Source organism: Cydia amplana, chromosome Z (assembly GCF_948474715.1).
Source record: "Cydia amplana chromosome Z, ilCydAmpl1.1, whole genome shotgun sequence".
Classification (NCBI taxonomy): Eukaryota; Metazoa; Arthropoda; class Insecta; order Lepidoptera; family Tortricidae; genus Cydia; species Cydia amplana.
The window spans coordinates 30311471-30325561 of NC_086096.1; the positions used below are offsets into that span (position 1 = coordinate 30311471).

Genomic DNA, 14091 nt, shown 5'->3' on the forward strand with positions numbered 1-14091 from the left:
GTATATACTATGTATATAGATAAAGTTAGCTAGTCGTTATCCGCAAATAAGAAACCAACTATGTATTCATTTTATTTATTTTATTAGCCTATTAGTGTCAAAGTCCTCCCCTCTTTCCCGCCACTTGACTCTGTCCAATGCACACCCCCGCCACTCCGCACAGAATGTAAATATTAAAATATAACAAGCTTATACTAAAAGCCCTCAATCAGTTTACGCTACATTTACTTTAAAAAAACATATGAAAACGCTTTCCACAAATGAAGCACTTGAACAGATGGTATTATTTAAAAGATACTGGAGCGGACTGTTTCAGCTCGACTAAACTAATTAAACTCGTATCATGTAAGCAAAGTAAATATGAGGAATTCGGTAGGATCACGTACGTGCTGGTAATTACCGCTAAGCCATCCACACCATCGCGGGGACCCCATAATGGAATGATAATACTCGTCCTCGCGCGTGATCAGGATTCTAATTTCTGCAGGTTTGCTCAACTAATTACTAGGAATACGATTTAATTTCATCAGTGCTTAAAGATGGTATACACACATGTTTCCTTATCCCGCGACGAAAATAATGTCTAAATTAGGGAACCATTAAAAAAGATAAAAGGGGCAAAACGTTCAGGTAATGACAATATTAACGATTTGGGTACAGTTTAATATTGGTTCAGTATCATACATCGTTGGGTTGGAATATAAAGTTTGAACATGGTTTAAGAGTTCAGGGAGAAAATAAGGTTTTAAGTGGGTACCTACCTACATTTATAATTAACTCATAGGTACTAAAAAGTTTATGACCCAAAGGTTTTTATGTGACTTCAACATACAGCGGTTATTTACGATGAAGTACATTTTAGATTAAACAAATTCGTTCCGCTGAAACGGTTTCGGAAGCTGGGCTATAACCGCGAAAATCGAAGTTCGTCAATTGCGAGCATTTTTCTCTGTCACTCTCATTAAGTCTTGATGAAAGTAAAAGAGAATGATCCCCGCAACTTGCGAATTTCGGTTTTAGCGGTAGGCCCTCTGAGCGCGCGAAGGTGACCACCGGCTTTAGTTATATTGCCTTCGGTTTCCCTCATTCTAAAACTATATCCAGGGAACCGAAAACAAAAACGTTCAATGATGTGACCTTAAAAGGCATAGGTATTACATTATGTACTTATCTATTAATTAAATAGCAGCCTTAATAAGCCTGCTAAATGAGGTTACAGTTTATTAAAACCTTATTTTAATTAAGTGACATACTTAATTTATTTCGGCTCTGAAATCTTGTAATATGATATTTTATGTCAATGTATTTTAGATATCTATTGAATCGACAAAAAAAAATTACTATAAAGAAACGCGAGCGACATGCACCAAGGCCAATAAAATAGTTATCAATAAATATTAAATGTTGAAATCCTGTATTAAATCTCATAACCATTACAGTCCAGACGAATAATTAAACAAGTTACTGTCCAAAAAAATGTTTGTAAGACACACTTTTATAGCTGAGTACTTCATCTCATTTCTCCGATACCTTTCTAATGAGCCTAAACTCGATGTGTTTGTGTTTTTCTATCGAGAAGTTCCTTTGGTTATCTAACGACTGCATCATCAGACCAGCTCCATGTTAGAATATTATTGTATAGTAATCGGAATTACGGCAGTACATACTTAAATTTCGGCCGAATCAGATATCGGGAAGTGATTCAAATTTTAGTTACAAGGTATACAAATATCAACTTGCAGTAAAGCTAAATAAAAGCGATCTAACATGAATACTGTAAATGTTTCGTATGTTTGTTTACTTCCGTATGTGTTTATTTTTTGTTTTAAGAATTGTTTTATAATAATAATTTTATTACACGTTTATCATATTAATCTTGAACTAAAGCTGAAAGGATTACAGTTCGGAGTTTTTACCTCTACATCAAAATTCCTAAGCTACTAAAATAAAAGTAAGTTTAAGAGTTATTAGTGTCGCGGAGCTCAATACGCCTCCATCGTTACGTTAACCGTTTTTGTGCGCAGCCGAGCCGGTGGTGCGGTCGATGAATTATTCAGCGGTGCGAAATTTAGCACAAATTAATTGTACAGCATAGACTAGGGATCCTCTAGACTGAGTTTAGAGCAATTATTTCATGAAACCGATGCTGCCAAAAATACGGGGGTGCGGGGGGACGAGGTGAGCCATTCAAAGACACGGACCAATCACGGCACGGGATTGACTCGAAGATGGAGTAAAACTACCGTATAAGTGGCAGAGGGGGTAGCGTTACTATGCTCAGTCTAGAGGATTCCTAGTCTATGTTGTACAGTAACTGGGGGCCGGCCGCAACATATATTTTCCATCAAAGGGATACGAGAAACGCCCTCCGGGGACTAAGGCAATGCCTAAACCGAACGTGGTCGTGATTCAATGTATTCAAATCATTATTAGGCTCATAAATAAATGTTATATGTATATGACTGAACAAAAGGCCTCACATAACCTATAGCTTTATAAAGGAGCAAATCTCTGTTAATTAATGTGTTTTTTTAATTAAGTTTTTCTTTAAGCGAAATCGCACCTATTTATACGACAATGAAATATTATTAATATTCACAAAAATACTGAAAACAATCAGATAATATTGCAAGGATCTTAGCAACAAAATATTTTCAGTCTTCTATTTACCTTGCTATGCGCGTATGTTGATATGTAGGTATAGGTAGTAGGTAAATATTCATAGATTGTATAGGATGTGTAAAGTGTTGGCTCTGTAGAGGTCAGTACCTACGGGTAACTTATTTAGGCTGTCAACAGTTTATTTTTATTTATTTTTATTAGCCTATATGAGTGTCCCACTGCTGGGCAAAGGCCTCTCCCCTTGATTTCCACGACTCCCGATTTGGTGTTTCCTCCGGCCATCTCCGTTTGGGTTTGCCCCGTCCACGTCCCTCTACCTGCATCCACTTGGTGGCTAAGCTAGCCCACCTCTCCGGATGCATGCGGTAGACGTGACCTGCCCAGTCCCATTTGAGCCTAGCGGTTTGCTCACCTACACGTCAGCAATGCGGGTTTTAAAGCGCAGCGTGGTTTCTAATGCGATTAGTTAGTTTAACACCTAAAATGCTGCGCTCCATAGCGCGTTGGCAAACCTTCAGTTTGGACTTCTGGATCTCTGTGAGTGACCAAGTTTGCGCGCCGTAGGTTAGAACAGGCAGAATACACATGTCAACGAGTTTGCGCTTCAGTGACAATGGAAGGTTACCCTTCATTAGCTCTTTCATGGACCAGTAGCTCTTCTTCACGGCGCTCAACTTCCTTGTCTTGCCTGTTACTGAAAGAGACTAGCTGGCCCAAGTAGATGTACTTGTCAACATAGTGTATGATCTGCCCGTCCACCTCGACATTGTATTTCTTGCTATTGGTCATCACTTGAGTCTTTGCACGATTCATTTGAAGACTAACCTGAAGGCTTGCGTTACTCAGATCTTGGAGCATTTGCTGTAGTTCTGTTACAGTTGATATATAAAAATTCAGTGTCCACAAAATCTATGGCGCAATAAAGCGCCATCGATTTAGGTATAGTATGTAAATTCATACTACTTATTTATTTTCTTCAAAAGAAATCTGATTGACCACAGAAGTATTTTAAAAACCAAGATTACAAAAATGTCACAAAAATTTGATACAGTACTATATTTTACAGGATTTGCAATCTATATTTTTTATTGGAGCCACGTCTATTACAGCGCTGTTTGCCATATTGGCAAGATGCGCAGTCGGTGGAGGGGGAAGTGGCGCTGATCGTCACAAACACAGGTAATATTATGGAATGTCTGACATTAGTACTAGCGGCAGCCGCTTGAACTAATTTTACTCCATAAGATTTAACGTAGAAAGTCTGCCAAAATGAGGGCAGCACCAGTCGTGCACCTAGCGAATACTTCAGCGCGTGACTTTTCGTTTGTACTTATAACAGGCCGATTAAAAGTATAACATACAACTATGTTTTGTTGGAAATAAAGGAAGGTGAATAGACACACAAGCTCTCTGCAAAGTAAAACGCGCGAGCAATTTTAGCATTCATTTAGTATGTGATGGATGAAGTCTACACCCAGCGTTAATGAAAGTCTCGTTAGAGTCGCATTCAGCGAACAAACAAGCCTGAAATTAGATCCGAATAAAAGCTCCGAGCCAAGAGGTTACGTAAAAACCGTGATTAATCTTTGCCGCCACATGTGTGAAGTGATGAGAAAATGATACCTTGGACGATAATCGACTCTCATCAGATATTTTTTAAGGGCGAATGAAATAGGCAGAAAACCAATCAATGAAAGCTATTTATTTAAAATATGTTTTCCAACGTATAAGCGCCATGTATAAAGAGATTTACCGATCCATAAATCGCTGGCCAACTACCGTCGTTAATAATATTCAAGAAAAAGATGGACCTGACTACGTAATGAGATTGAGAAATCTGGAACAGGTCAAACAGTGCTGGATTGTGTTTTGCTATGGTAACGTAACATGTTACGTTATTTTCAGACCACACTTTAATTTTACTAAAACACCTACAGTAGCGGGCTATTGCAGGATTAATTGTAATGCGGAATGTGTGTCAGACTAAAGATTAATTTCACATTGCGCCGCGCCATCGCGGTGTTGTACAAAGCGACTTTATTGCAACAAATCCCACCCCATTATTACCTTAAATCCTCATCAACGTAAGGAGTGTAGCGAGTTTACTCGATTTATTTTGAGTGCTATTTTGTTTTAAGTATATGACCGAGTAAAAAAATTTTTCAGGGTCGTGATATATTTACTGTTATAAACAGGCCTGGGACTTTTTATCTTTTGAATATTTACTTATTAGGAGGTATCAGCGTTAATACTTAGATAACTAATTTCTAGTAGTAGTGTGTCCACTTGAAATGACTTGAAATAACACAAATTCAAATATTTTCATAGAAAGAGATTTAATTTGTTCTTAGAGATCTAATTTCTTTTTTTATTTTTAGTACTCATATTTCTTTTATTAAATCCTGTAGTCGATAAATGGCCACTGTCCGTTACCGGTGGTTCTATGTGGTAGATACGTATGTGGCAACTACCCCGCTAACGATACGTAGAATGCTATAAGGGTTAGTTAGGTCTTTACTACATATACTAAGTAGTTGTTGACATAATAAAATCACAGTAGAAGTTATTGAATAAGAGCCATTTTTAGTTTTTGGAGATTATTCCTTAAGAATCGATTCTCATAATTATATAAGCCTGTAAAATAAAACGTTACGTTATGTTTTAGAGTAAAATATATAGGAGGTACAAGTTGTTGTACAATATAGACCAGGTACATATAGTAAACTCACCTTTAGTAAACTCATTCTTTTTTTATAAACAAGCAGCAAACCATTCGGTAGGAGATATTGTTCACTTCCTCTTTCCTGCAATTAAATTAATGAAAATAAATAATCAAGTGTAATTTTATTAGTAGGTAAGTAAATAGCTGAAAACTTAAACACTTATAAACTTATAAAGACATCAAGATAATTGTGGTTTTAACTCATAAGGCAAGAACGAGCCTAAGTGTTAAGTAGCCCAAATTTTCAAATAACAGCCGCCGAAATGTCTTTTTAGAGTAATAATAGCCCTTACTACGACTAATGAGTGCTTTACTTACTTTTACTGCACTTTACAAAGTAATAATGGCTCTTGATGAAGTTTTCTTGGTAAAAACAGTTCGACTACTTACATCTAACGTGAAGGAAGGAATAATTCATTTGGAATAGGCAATTAATTCGTTCCCCAGTTGTTTGTTACAATTTGTCACATAGTGGCATTGGGCATTAGGGCTGACATAATTCAGGGGAGCTTAGGTCATGACTTATCAATACTCGCAGAGTGGGGCGTGGGGCATTTGCAATGCTAATGTGTCGCTCGTCATCAACATTTGACCGACCTTTGGCCTCAGATCCCGGTGCGGGGCTTCCGACGTGCCGATATTTATTGCCCTCGATGCCTGTCGTTTGTTCCTATCTACCTACTTATACGCCGAAAGCGCAGAGATTTTTTTTTATTTTTTATTTATTTATTAAAGTACATCCACATCGTTATTACCTTTAAAATGTGTTTAGCGTAAGTTATAATATGTATGTATGACAATTATGTGGTACCTAACATTGACTAATTATCGCATCGCAGTGAGATCAAACATAACCTAAAAACTATACAATTAAAACTAAATCTAAAATTATACTAATTAATTATAACTATAAAACTATAGGGAATTTGTTATTAAAATTTTAAAAGTAACAAAACAAAAAAAAATAGTTTTTATTTATTATTTTTTGCCCATTATTTTATTTTTGAATGCGGGTAACTGGTCATGAAAAATGTCGATGTAATCCCTTTCCTTTATAAAGGCATTGTAAGCAGTGCAAACTCGTACCATGGGAGACTGCAGCCCGAGGTTGGTCCTAGTTACTGGCACCGAGAAAGGTTTTGTTATTGGACGCCGAGGATAATTATGAGGTGCGGTTATACAGATTCTCTCGAGTAAGTTGCTGCAATTGATTTGTCCATTTACGACCTTGTGCAGAAAACAGAAGTCCAACATTCGTCGCCGATCGCGCAGGCTGTTCATATTATATTTAGCGAGGCGACAGTCGTAGGTGTTTCTGTGCGAATAGCCTGGAGTACCAAAAGCAAGATATCTTGTGAAAGCCCTCTGTATGCTCTCAACTCGTTGAGAATGTATGTGATAAAAAGGACTCCAAACAATTGAGGCTGATTCGAGATGGCTGCGTGCTAGCGCATTGTAAAGTATTATTTTAGTTTTCTGATCCTTAAAACCAGTGGCGTTTCTTTTAATAAATCCAAGCATCTGTGCAGCTTTTTTTACTATAAAGTTGATATGAGCATTAAATTTAAGTTCACTATCAATTATTACGCCAAGATCTCGTACTTCAGTAACTTCCATTAAAGTAACACCGCCGATCTCATACCTATATTCAAGTGGTTTTTTTTTCCTGCAATATTTAATAGCGTCTGCGTTGAGAGTCATACGATTTGTATTGCACCAAGACACGATATTATTAAGGTCACTCTGTAGCATTTTTGCATCTGATTCACATATAACCGATCTGTATAGCTTGAGATCATCTGCATACAAAGAATAGTTGGATTGTTTGATATGATCAGTGATATCATTTATAAATATCAGAAAGAGCACTGGGCCCAGGTGAGAACCCTGTGGTACTCCCGAACCTGCGTGATAGGTAATCGATTTGTAGCCGTGTAAAACCACATTTTGCGGCCTATTCGTAAGATAAGACTTAAACCATTCGAGCCAACTACCGCCCACCCCAAAATTGCTAAGCTTTTGTAAGAGAATTGCATGATCGACTTTATCGAAGGCGCTGCTAAAGTCAGTGTATACAGTATCAACTTGCAGGCCTTTGTCGACCCGCTGGCACAAATTAGAAACAAATGGCACCAGATTCAACACTACTGAGCGACCAGGCCTGAAGCCATGTTGATAGTCTGAAATACTATTGTCTACTAGCCCTGAAAGTATTGGTTGTATAAGAGACTCAAATAGCTTAGAAAAGCACGACAAAACTGAAATTGGGCGATAGTTATGTACCGCAGTTTCATCTCCTTTCTTAAAAATTGGAACGATTCGAGCCTCCTTCCATACAAGAGGGAAACATCCGTCAGTAAGTGACCTATTGAATATTATGAAAAGAGGCATAGACAGTGCTGAACCACAACGTTTCACAAATACGGGAGGGATGCCATCCGGACCAGCACCTTTAGAAGCGTCCAGTATTTTGATTGCCCGCAATATCTCAGTTTCAGATAGATGGATTTTACTGATGTAGGCATCCGATTTATAAGGCGAGTCATCAAACGCGATGTTTCCAGAGTTCGGTGAGCTATAAACTGAAGAAAAGTGCTTAGCAAATAGGTTGGCAACCTCTGTTCCTGTTTGATAGATGAATCATTTGTCAGGAACAACGATAATAACGAAGTTGTGGGAACATGTCTATTGGTATTTGTATTCAGCAAAGATTGCACTTCATTGGATAGTTTTCTGCTTCCGGTACACATATCAAATTATTTCACTCCATTTTATGTTATACCAATGTAGAGATAGGGTAAGAACATTGTTTTGACTTTTGCTCCAGGTAAGACGAACCCTATCGATTCCGTAGTTTTCTACTTGTAACGGTTTCGTGTTACCCCAACTCACCTTACATTTGTGCTATGTAGGTAAGGACCTATATAAAAAAATATTAAAATAATGTAATTCGTGAGATAAAAATAGTCATTCCCGAGATTTATTCCACGCAAAATTCGTTAAAAAGCCCTTCGTATAAAGTATTACTCTCGTACAACCTTTGTCCGCAAATTCGCTCTGGTTTTAGGAAATCATTCGCGAGATAAAATATCCTATATTTTGAATATCCTATATTATAAGCATTCTGTATCTACACCAAACTTTGACTAATTTAATACATACATACTTTTGACATAATTAATAAATAGTACCTACCTAGGTTGAAGGTTGGACGTTAATCTTGGTTCGTCTTAATCAACACTCTTTCATTTAAGATTCCATTAAAAATATATCAAACCGATCGAATAAATAGACCGAGTTTATGTAGAAAATATACGTATGTGAATACCCGACTGCGTAACTATTTGTGTTAGTATATAGGATAGGAACTCACGAAAATATTTTTCCATTGCCGCCCCAGAAACGGTTCTCTCAATATTTTATATTAACATCCGCATTTATCCCGCGCTCCGGTAGGGCAACAATCCTTTCCTTATCTCTATACTTTATCGTAATGACATCGACTGAGGAAAGGGGTAGTGGCCATGTAGTTGGCCAGGAAATACAATAGTCTGAAGTGAGCCTGTAATACATATATTTACTCCAATTAGGGATGTAACTGTAAACATGATAAGATTTTGCGTAACCTTCCAGTTTATTTGCAACATTTACTCTGGGATCCTGCCCGAGTTGGCTCGCAGATAGTGGAAAAATAGGGAAAAGGTAAGAGTCATTGGGGAATTAAGCGCTAGTGAAAATAGCTGCGCCTTACTTCGATGTTGCAAAAGTTACCTTGTCGTAAAAATAAATGATTGACCGTGTAAAAACTAACAACTCTATAGGTACTTACTTAACTTCATTCCAGATAACAGTAGATATTAGAAGATCAAAGAATTTTCTATGAAGTTGAACAGCAAACAACTTTAATTTTCGACCGAACACGATACAGTAAACAGTGACAGTAATGACACCTGGGGGCCGATTTTTGAATTTCGATCGCTCGATTTCGTCACTCGAAAATCGGTGGAAAACGGCGAAATGCTAATTTTTGAAATACGAGCGATCTAAATTTGGAATCTATTGGTATTGACCACTCGATTTCAATTCTATTAGTAGAATTTAAATGCCTAGTAGTGGAGATATTAACTAGTAGTTCGCCCCGAACTGAGAACTCGCGGTTAACCAAAAATTATATAGCTATTGACTTTGTTGAACCTACTTAGGTACTCGTATAGTGCGACATAAAATAATAGAAAATAAATGAGGGCGCCACTTTCTACGTAACTGTCACATTTGTGACGTAAAATGCTTACACATTAGGGTGGAGCGAAATCCAAAATTCTTGAATATAGCAATGGAACCCCTCTAAAAGGATGTCTAATTTTTTATTATTTAAGGGAAAAAAAATAAAAAAAATATTGGTATATACTTTTAACCCTCTACTATTTGATTATATATAGCAATATATGCATATTTTTAATTAATTTAATTGATGCTTATTTTTTTTATAACAACATCATTCATTAAATAACATCTTTTTGTTACAGATATACTCGATTCCTATACTTATTTTTGTTTATAACGTATATTTTTATGACACGGTAAAACCATGTAAATCGAGGTTTTATGGAAAAGGCCCTTTAACCCGGATACTGTGCACAAATTGGAGTTTACAACTAATTACAGAACTGTGAAAACTATTTTGAACGTGATAAGATAATAAAAATACTACTAGTAAAAGTAAATATATGCCTAACATACATGTGAACATGACCCAAAAAGGGCGTAAGCGACGCCGAAGGGCAAAATTTAACGCTCATTTAAACATATAAATAACCCATTTTTGCAGTAAAATGATACTTTTCGTAATCAATAACACCGTTACTTTGCCACAAGAACGTCTAAAAAAAATAACTCATATATTTTTTTTACACTGTAGCATTTTCCTTGTTTTGCATAAAATTGCTGTTTAATATGAAAGTTTGAAATTTTATTATTTCATAAATATTGAAAAAGGCACAAAAATTTTGGTAATAACTTATTATACGCTTATTAAGTATTATATAATTTCAATAAAATGTACACATATTAGTGAAATTAGTATATTTAAATAAATTGATGAAAATTTACCTTTATTAATTTCTTTAGCGGCTGGATAGAGGGCTAAAAGTAGTGTTTATTTTGAAACTTGATATAATCACTATAATCTACATGACAAACTGCAACTTTTTGTACCGGTTCCACATTGATAATCAAATTTTTATTTTTTCCCATACAACGACGCTCCACCCTATTACACATGGCAACAATTTAGTATGGACATTTTTGAGTTCCATTTTATTTAATTTCTACTGTTTTATGTCGCTCTATAGGCGGCAATGGATCAAAGATGGATTTATTGCAAGGTCTGTGGAGCCTTTAACTGATTGATTTAAGCAAAGAGTAGTATGTATAATATAGTTGGCCAAGCAGATCTTGTCAGTAGAAAAAATTTAGGCGCGAAGGGATATGCTCTCATAGAAAATTTGAGTTTCGCGCCTTTTTCTACTGACAAGATTTGCTTTTTTGCATCAATTTTGAAGCGCCATTTACAAGTTTAGCGTTAAGTAATATAGATGGCGCTATTTTTTCGAATAAAGGGCTTCGTATACGGCTGCCCCTCCCCTGGATTTAAGTCACCACCATAGAGATTAAAATAAACTGTATCTGTGCTAAGCCGAAATATTTCCTGTCAAATGTCAAATACATATATTATGTTTATTCTATTTTATTTTTATGTTGCTAATTATTTCAAAATGGTAAATTTAAAAACGATATTATAAAAGTGTAAGTCGAGCACTTTCATTTGATACTAAACTCGACCATGTTTCTTGCAAAAAAATGACCAGAATAGCAAGACCTCTCACAAACAGCTTTTTGGCCTTCTAAGCTCTTCTAGCTCAATAACCTCTTGATCGGGCCTGCTCATAATTTAATGACTAAAATATAATGCCCTCGACTACACGTTTACCCAATTTCATTTAAATTAGAACAAATTTACTTAAGTTATTGAGTATCAAACTATCTTCTGACAGTTCAGCTTAAAAACATCGAAATGCCGAGACGTGCCGCTAGCCAGCCGCGTGTTCAAAGTCGAATGTAAGAACTTCGCTTCGCTTCGCTCGCTCGTTCGATTAACGAAATACACGAAATCGAGTGGTCGAAATTCAAAAATTGGCCCCCTGACATAGACATGAAATGGAATAAAGATTTTTACGCAGGCATACTTAACAAAAAATGCACTATGGTTTCTTCACTGACTTAATATAAAAGAAATAGACACACAAAGCAGAACAAAAACGTCAAGAAATGTGGATCCCAATGACGTTTCGCACCATTTGCATTGATGATAAAAACGCTTACGTAAATTTTGAGTCAAGATAAATGTTTCGTACAGAAAAGAGCTTAATGTCGTAAGCATTAAGTGTCAAATTTGCAAACAAAGTACCAACACTGTTAAAAAATTTAGTCCGATGGCACTAAACGCAACGTATTTACGTCAAACAACGTCAAACGAGAATAATGAACGAATGGAGTCACTTTGGTACACTTTAATATGTATTACTGTACAGGAAAACCAATTGAAGTAATAAATAAAACAAATTTAATTTAATCGGGAGCTCAAATAAAATTAATTCGTGGTTCAAATTCAAACAAATCAAATTTTTAATTCGTACGTATACGTCTTTAAATACTAATTTCCTTGAAATAAATTCTACTTATTAAATAACTGTGTATTTAAGATCTACATTTACTCATAGCGCGGGTGCACGGGGACATTTAGATACTGATTGGATTTTTTTTATAAAGTCTACCTATACTTTATAAAAAAAATCCTGTGGTTGTCACTGTGTTCCGACAGGTTTAGCATTTACAGTTAGTCGATATAAGCCCTTATTGGTGGTGTATATGTCGGAAACAGGGAAATGGGCCGAACACACAAGTGCCGTTTTGCCTTGTTTAAAACTGCATCACCCCTATCTCTTGCTATAATTAAATAGCAGTCCACTTTGCACGTCGCATAGGTTTTCTTGGAAATCTTGAATTTAAACATAATATCATTTCTTATGAATTCCATATAAAAATATAAAAAAATATTGACCTCACATCGACTCATTAGATTTTTGTTCCTTAACATCCCTTCTTTGGTACTAACAAAGTAATTTATTCAAAACCATAAAATTACCACCAGATTACATAAATTATGTAATGCTATCCAAAGAACTAACCGAAAGAAATACATTCCATCCTTTTTCCTTGTTTTATCATTGTTATTTTTACATATTTTAACGGCACATTTCGTAATTGTTGACAACTTCACATTTGAGCGTTTCAAACAAGACTAAACGAAAAAGTAATGCATGATCTGTTTTGACATCACTTTTGTGGGGCCATTTTTGGCGGCTGATTGGGTATCCAGTTCTTTATACTATATCAATGGGTTTCTTGAATAGAAAAAAATATAACTTTTTATGTTGCTATTGTATTTGTAACTTTTTACCTGTAATCGTGCACGGTGTATAATTAAGATTCGCCAGCAAGCTCGGCCGAATTCCACCTTCCCATACAAACGGAGTTTCGTTCTCATTTTAAAACTACGTTTATCTAGTACTGTAATTAGTTTTTATAGCTACAATTTATAAAACAAACGAAATAGAGCAAAAACAAGTTTTGTATGAAAAACTTAAATTCGCTGTATTTTTTTAACTATGCTATCTGAAGCTACATATTAAACTAATTACAGAATTAGACATATTATCCTATCGTAAATACAAACTTTCAGAGCAATCTAACTAGTCGTTTTAAAATGAGAGCGTAACTACGTTTGTTTGGAGAATCGAGTTTGCCGGGGACTCTTAAGGAAAACTTCTGTTTAGTAATCTAATCTATCTATCTAATACCTTTAAACGAGCAATTCTTGTATATTTATTTATATGTATATATATTTCGGGGATCTCGGGAACGGCTCTAACGATTACGCTGAAATTTGCTATAGTTATGGGGGTTTTCGGGGCGAAAAAACGACCTAGCTAGGTTTTATCTCTGGGAAAACGCGCATTTTTGAGTTTTTATGTGTTTTCTGAGCAAAGCTCGGTCTCCCAGATATTACTTCTGCAATTTGACAATAGAAGGAAGTATTATTTCCCCCCTTATTCATAGAACTTTACAAGCTTCAATTAGGTAATATTTTATCCCTTTCTTACAAATAGGTACATAAAAACTACGTTAAAATGACAAATTAACACAGCTGATAAATAACGTCTTGTAGCGCGTTTATTATGAGTAACGCCACGCTACTTTTGGCTGTCTAGTTACGTACTTACAATTGCGCGGGCAAAATCAAAACATCAACGCCAATTGGCTAACATCTCTCATCTACTTATAAGTATTAAGTATACTCCAAATTGAAGGTGCTCCCTATTGGCATTCAATACGTTTATACACCGGTTTATACATATATTTTTGCCGTAGGCATATGTATAATATGACCTCGGGAATAAGTCGGCCGGGAGGGATGCTACAAAAATCGAAAAGAGAGAATTTATATTAATGCGAGTAGGGTACGGAAAAAAGCCTTTATAAGTGGCAAAAGTGCTAAGTTCAAACAGAGCGTTCAAAATAAACACGAAGAGATTGGGTTGCCAGTCAGTCAACTGTTGAATAGGATTCTTAAATAATACTTCAATTGAATACGGATGAGGAATACTTTTTTACTAGCTTCTGTCTGC

General features: G+C 35.8%; 1 long non-coding RNA gene across 1 annotated transcript in view; it reads right to left on the minus strand.

Moving 5' to 3' along the window:
* Positions 1–12956: 12956 nt before the first annotated feature.
* LOC134661134 (uncharacterized) overlaps positions 12957–14091 on the minus strand; it is a 48873-nt gene continuing 47738 nt past the window's right edge. The window contains exon 2 of the long non-coding RNA XR_010097928.1: positions 12957–13074. This is a non-coding gene — a long non-coding RNA (uncharacterized LOC134661134). The remainder of the gene's footprint in view (positions 13075–14091) is intronic.